This window comes from Tenrec ecaudatus, chromosome X (genome assembly GCF_050624435.1).
Source record: "Tenrec ecaudatus isolate mTenEca1 chromosome X, mTenEca1.hap1, whole genome shotgun sequence".
NCBI lineage: Eukaryota > Metazoa > Chordata > Mammalia > Afrosoricida > Tenrecidae > Tenrec > Tenrec ecaudatus.
The window spans coordinates 2,437,384-2,444,391 of record NC_134548.1 but is presented as its reverse complement, the minus strand read 5'-3'; the positions used below and the strand labels follow the sequence as shown (position 1 = coordinate 2,444,391).

The window sequence follows — 7,008 nt, the reverse complement described above, 5'->3', positions numbered from 1 at the left end:
TACTAGGGTTTGGCAAATGTAAAGGCGGAGATTGGAGGAGAGTTTGTAAGAGTTTGTTAAAAGGTTGCTTTGAGTAAATGGGGAAGAGTCTAGAGGTCTAGCAGAGGTGGCTTGTTTGAAGTAGTGACCTTGTCTGTTTTGTTGCTTTCCTGTGTTCCTGGGGAACTGTCCACTTGATATCCTTTACATCTTTTTATTAACTAAGTGTCAGCAAGGAGTTACCGGTCTGCTGGGAATCATTTGGGTTGTAGCACAGGAAGGCTGCTGCTTGGAGGGAGAGAGAAGTTAAGGGAGTTGGGCTGTGTCTGCTTTAGAACTGTTTTAGGAGAGGCTGCAGGTAACGGCAAATGAATGCTGATAAGCTGGGTTAAGGGGGATGGTAATACAAAGGCATCATTAAAGGTGGGGTGCCTAAAGGCTTGGAGAGATGACCATCAGTTCCCATAACTGAGACCTGGCAAGGGGAAGTCGGGCTCGAGAAGGAGGGGAGGACTGAAAAGACCGTGTCCACCAAAAGGAAACCGGCTTACCTGCTGCCCTGGTCACTACCCTGAGCACGGAGAAGGAGGGGTCACTGAGGATGCTGAGTGAGGGGCTTCTTCATCAGTCATCGGTGGCCAGGTCAAGCAGTGTTAATGGTGGTTCAAGGTTTGGAGGGACTGACTCTCCATGACTAGGCACTGAAGGACAGTCACTTCTCCAGTGGCCCTGCTGACCGCACGATGGGAATGGCTAGGTGGGTGGCCGGGGATGTGGGCAATGCTTAGTCCAGTGCCCTTTCTGGCCGCCTGTGAAGTGACTGCTGAAGTTGCTGTTTCCTGAATTCTTCTGACCCCTCCCTCCAGACGACCTCAAGACTTGGGCTTGCCATCTTGCCTCAGAATTTGCAAGTTGCCTCAGCCTGGTCTTCTCAGGTGCTAAAAATTTTAAATGCGACATTGACTAAGTCACGTATTGGCATCTGAGGTCCATCCTCAGTTTTCTTACGTTTCTTTTGAGTATTGGTGACTGACTATGTTATGATTGGCTAGCACCGGAGGCCTCGTTCGAGAGGGAGGGTCTAGCCTAGTGTACTCAGGTAAGGCTCCAGCTAGGCGAGTGAGGAAAGCTGCCGGATTCTCACTCGGTTGCTGGATAATTTCCTGCAGCTTGCCCGTGTTTACTGCTTTATGAGCGATGGCTTGTAAGCCTGAGTAAGGGCGGGCGACTGTGGGGTTTGGGAGGCTGCGGGTGTCGCCACTGAGAGCTGAGGGAGGTGGTGCTGAGGGGCACCCAGAATATGGAGGAGGCCTTACTAGGGGTGCAGACAAGGAGTCAGGGGGGTTAGGGAAAGATCAACGGGAGTAATGTCAGGGGCCTGATTAAGAGAGTGTTTGGTTAAGAGAACTTGAGCCGGGTGACAGGCAGTACATAGAGAGGGAAGGGAGCGAAGAAAGAAAAGGGCCTGAACATTGGGAACCTCAGATCATTTTGGAGTCTAGTGACAAAAATTGTGAGGTCTCAGAGAATGTTGGAATCGAAAGTATTGGCCAGTGTGACTCATTGTCCAATTGGGATTGTGGCCACACTTGCTTACAAAAAAAGACCGGGTGCTTAGGGTGAATATCTGGAGCCAGGCCCCGATCAGTGAGGTTGGTCAGGAGGCTTCCCAAGGGGCTGGTCTTGGGAGGCTTAGAGAGCGAGCTCCCCATGATGTCTTAAGCTGCACGGGGTAGGATCAGAGAAGGGCGTCTACTGGTCCCTGTCCACACCCGTCAGTCAGGGGGTGACCTGGTATCCTTGAGAGGCGTCCCGGTCAGAGCTAGGCGCCCCGTGGGAGAGTACTGGACTCCCCGTACAGGAAGGTTCCCTGGCACATTTTTCGGCTTTAGCCAGCACACAGGGACTTTGGGTCAGTGACAATGAAAGACACTGCAGGAAGCGAGGGAGGGGAGTGGCCTGGCTTTGGGGCCAGATGTATGAAGAGCGGTCAGAGGAGTTGTTCAGGAGGGAGTTGATTTTAGATAAGGTCTGAGAGCAGGCACTGCAGAACTGGTAGGGAGAAGGAGGAAGTCGATTTTAGAATAAATCTGAGAGCAGGCACCACAGAACTGCCAGCACAAGATACACAAACAGGTAGAAAGAGCTCAGACAGACTGAACTCTAGTCCAGGCAGAGGTGCAGGGACTGCTAGGTACTCACTTGTAGATGCGGAGGATGGCAGCTGAGAGGTCCTGGTTCAAGGGAAGTGGGGAAGGGTGGGTGGTGCGCGTCAGCACACCTCTTACTCCAGCAGCATTCATGCACCAAGTTGAGAGGTTGAAAACGGAGGACGGGACTGTGCACTCCCCAGAGGATGGATGGGGTCCCCCCCCCCCGTCAGTCCTGGTTCTGTCAGCACCAAGATGAAAGGTTGGAGATGGAGGCATGGAACAGAAAGAATTTAGCCAGGAATGTGAAGTTGAGAAAGATTTTATTGAGGCAGGAAAAGAACTCCCTGGAGGGAAGGGAGAGCAGGGGAGCATCTTGAGGCCTTGGGCGGGTTGTGAGACACAAGGAATTAGGTCAGGGAAATCGCTCCTGGCAGTGAGGCAGCTCTTGAGCCAAGGACTGATAAGGGGAAGGGAGGCCTTCTGACGATGCAGTTGCAGGGTCTGAGTCAGGACATGGTCTGTGAGTAAATCATCTTGGAACAATGAGGGAAGGGGCTACAGACCCGCCCTGGAGAGATAAGCTCCTTGGAATGCTGGAGGTAGGGACTGCACAATCCAGTTCTGGCCTTGAGAGGCGAGGAGAAGGGGCCGCACGGTCCAGCAGGCCATCGTTGGTGGGGAGCTAGGGGAAGTTGCTGCATGGTCCAGACCCAGCTGGAACAAGTCGAAGTGCCTCTTTGGCTTCCTATGGACGGTCAATCTCTCCAGTAGTACATGGCCAGACCAAGCCCCATACATTGGCTGAGCTGGTGCTCTATGTCTCTGTGGAGGCAGACTCTCATCGCTTTGCATTGTAGAAGTTACTTGTTTAGAAGCCTCCAACTAGTGATTCATAGACCAACACTACCCACTACCCAGGCACAGCACCCTAATGGGCATCCTTTCATGCCTACTTCTGCTGGAAAGACGGAACACCTCCCAGGTCATGACTGCTTGATTTTTGTATTTAGTCTGGAGGAGAAGTGAACACGATAGTTAGTAGCTTTACAAAGAGATGTTTATTTTATTGTAGGCATGGAGAATGGGTTTGGAGAAATTTGAGCATCTGTAGTAGGAGGGAGTGGTCTCTTTTCAACATCTGGAGTGCCCCTCTCCCTTGGCAATCTCCATGAATTTTGTTATCCACATTCCAGAGTCCAGGAGGTTCCCAAGGCAGGAAGGGACCTTGTGTCCACAAAACAGGCTGTGCTCTGTCTCCTATCTGCACCTATCTGTGTGCTGGCCTCTCTGTTCATGGCTTCAGAAGAGAGATGGGATGTCAGCAAGGGTGGTCTCGGGTGAAGCAGCTGATATGAGACGCCTGCTGTAACCTTCACCTCCACGTAGTCACATTATGATAGCACATATGTCATGATCACGAGCCTAGTCCCAAATGATCCCGTATACATCAGAAACATGAACATTCGACAAATGGGTTAGAAACTCAGAATCAATGGTGAGGATTGAGAAGACACGGTATGGAAGGTGAGCTGTCTATGTGAATGATGATTGCATGCCAATCTCTGTCAGGAGTGCTGCCAGCAAAGCTTACATAGAGAGGCTCATAGGCTTGCAGGGTCTCCCTGAGTGCCTGCATTGCCTCTACAAGAGAATCCTGGCACAGAGACACTTGGAAATCCTCATAGCAGTCCTGAGGGACAGGCAGCTCCAGAAGGGAGAACTTGCACAGTGGCCAAGTGTGACGAAGGAAGCCCTGCAGGGCCGCCAGGGAGACGGGGTTTCCACCCAACGCCAAGGCGCTCAGCAGGGAACAGTGCCCCAGAGCAAGCTGCAAAGCACGGAGCTCAGAGTCCTCGATTTCGCAGTCAGCTAAGTCCAGGTGGGTCAGGGTGGCTGAGACCCTCCCTAGCAGACTTGGGAGGAATCTACGGCTAAAGCCTGCACTGAGCGCACCACTCAGATCGAGGTACCTGAGGAGGCTGGTGCAGGGACACGAGCACAGACTACTCATGTCTGAGTCCACAGGCACGCAGTACGAGAGGGTGAGGGACTCTAAGGGGACTGACAGACTTCTGAGCAGCTGGCTGAGCTGTTCATCCCTGAAGAAGACCGATTCCAGGATGAGGTGCTGGAGCTGATGCAGACCGAGGAGCTGAGAGGTCAGTTTTTCCAGTACCTCCTCCACCTTAGCCATGCGATTCGGTACCGGGGGTTCCAGGATTATTCCCGTGAGGTGAAGTGTGTGAAGCTGACCCATCTGGGCCAGGTGAGGAAGAAACCATTCGAGGGTGTGCAGGTCCCATCTGCAATGCAACACCACTTCCTGCACATCGCCCAGCTGCACAGCCTTCAGGATCTCCTCCATAACAGGAAGTGGTGGGAGACCAACAAACTCTAGCTCCCTACAACACAGATTGGGCAGGTCCATTCCCTGTTGAGCCCTTTCCATGAGGAAGGTAAGCACTTCATCTGGGCCTGTTTCTAGGACACGCAGGTCTGTGAGGAACATGGCGGAGGCCAAGGGCTGAGGCTTCTCCCCTGTTCTGGAATCCTTCCTGGTGTGGGTCAGAGTCCCGGGACGGGTGGTCACTGGATCCTCTGATGAGGTCACAGAGGCAATGGATTCGGTTCCAGACCACACTTTCCAGAAGTTGGTGTCAGTGTCCAGGCATAGATCCAGCACTCTCAGCTTGCATCTCCTGGGGGGAACCTTTGGGGAAAGCAGGATGTCAAAAGCATCCAGGGCAGCCTTTAAGATGTCCTGGTGAGAATGCGAAGACTTCATGAGAGCCCCTAGTGGGAGCCGGATAAAAGGCCAGGACCCCACCATGGCCTTCACTGTCTCTCCGTGTCCCCCAATGACAGCTGCCATGAACAGCGGGGGGAAGAGCTCTGTGGGCAGCCACTCCAGGGCAGCAATGGCTGAGGCCTCGTCCTGCAACACACTCTGGATGGACAGGTCCAGGAGCCTGGGTGGGTTCTTGCTGCTCATGTTGAACAATCAGCTCCACAGAGAGTCCAGACCTGTGAATAAAAATAGGGGTTTGCTCAGACTTCTGGGACAGCCACACTGGTTGTTCCAGCACTTTAAAACCCGGAACCTGCCCGCCTTAGCTCCTCAGAGGGAAGCTTCCTGGCTATGCCACTCCTGTTATGAACTCACAGTGGTAGAGGCTGGCAAGGTAGGGGCTGGAAAGTTTTCAAACTGGATACTTTCGCAGATTCAAGTGGGTCCTCGAGTTGTAGAATCCAAGATAGGCAGGTCCGATGGTGGACAGTGACCTCAGCAGCTGTGGAAATGCATAAATCAAAGATCAGTAGGAAGTATGGTGGTTGCATATAGAATCCAACAATCCTATGGCTTACTGTGCAGGAGAGATCAATTCAGAAGGAATGACTGGGCATTCCTCAAATGGAAATTTTACATCTATATTGAACTACTATGCTCTCTGTTTCGGGATATTATCTATGGGAGGACATGAAAGTCTCGTCAATACAGTGTGCAGTCAAATTTGCTCACCAATCGCTAAACGAAAGAACTGAAGGATTCTTCAAACCATCTCAGTATGAAATTGATCACCCGTGTAGTCAAGAGGCAGAGATGATGATAGGTGATTGCAATAGTAAATTAGGAAACAGAGAGGAAGGAAAAGAGGACAGGAAATATGATCTTGGTGATAGAAAGAAACCTGGAAATAAAGGGTAAATTTTTCAAGGCCAATGACTTCTTCCCCAAGCACACCTGCTTTAACAACACAAATGGCAGCTACACATGTTGACTTTCTATGCAGATATGATGGACAGAACTCAAATAGACTTAATCTGAGGAAAATGTTTTAGGGTACAGAAGAGACCCCAATGCAAAATGTCAACTAAGCAAAGCAAGCACTGTCATAAACGATATTAAGGCAAAATGAAACCAAACATACATGATCTCAATGAAGAATGCTATTAGCATGAAGCCATGGTAGAGTCCAAAGATTCAGTCAGGATATTCTGTCACTAAGTCATGGAATACAGGAAACTGTCAAGTTCAGGAATCATTGGAAGCTCATTAATCACAATAGGAGGAGGGATTATGGAAACCCAAAGATGGCCAAGACTAAAAAAAGATACTTTTGCCTTCATATAGCTTAGATGATTGATCTTTCCAAAGAAGGCCGCCTAAGCAACAGAGCTAGGGTATGCCTTTTGACTGAAACTTCCAGTACTGGACTAACCATCCAGCACACACCCAATCTGGTGAGAGACTATTGCTCCCAGGATGGCCTGTAGGAGAGTGGAGGTAACCCACTCTCCAATGCACTCTCCCTGTGGGCAAGATGATCTGCTTTATTGTTCCATGATCTCAAGGAATTTAATAAAGGATTTATAGGTGTTTTTGGTTGGTTTTTTTTTGCATTTCAATGTTATGTTTACCTTCCCCAAAAGGAAATGTTCAGACTTAACCACTAACATAAAGGAGATTTTGGAGGAGCTCGTTATGTGCCATCAAAAATGAAGCTGAGACCATGAATCTGAAGAAATGAATCCAATACACAAATTTTCAAATATAATCTGAGACATATCCCGCATGAATGTCACGACCATCTCAAGAACAGGTATGAGTAACGGAGCACTAACTACAGGAAACTGGACCAGCTGTGGAATGACATCAATATCACTATGAAGAGAACATCCTTCACAAGGCAGCAAAGGAAGAATGACCAAGGTGGACATCAAGAGACTCTGAATGTTGCCACTGGGAAAATCATAGCTAAAGCAAATGGAAGAATTGATGAAAGAAAGAGCTAACAGAACATTTCAAAGACAAACTGAAGTATTAGAGGGAAACATGCTGCCCGGGGGTTTAATCGTGCTCTACAGACATGAGCAT

General features: G+C 49.9%; 1 pseudogene; it reads right to left on the bottom strand.

Moving 5' to 3' along the window:
* Window positions 1-2,177: 2,177 nt before the first annotated feature.
* On the bottom strand, window positions 2,178-5,124 carry LOC142434790 (melanoma antigen preferentially expressed in tumors pseudogene; annotated as a pseudogene).
* Between the last annotated feature and the right edge of the window lie 1,884 nt (window positions 5,125-7,008).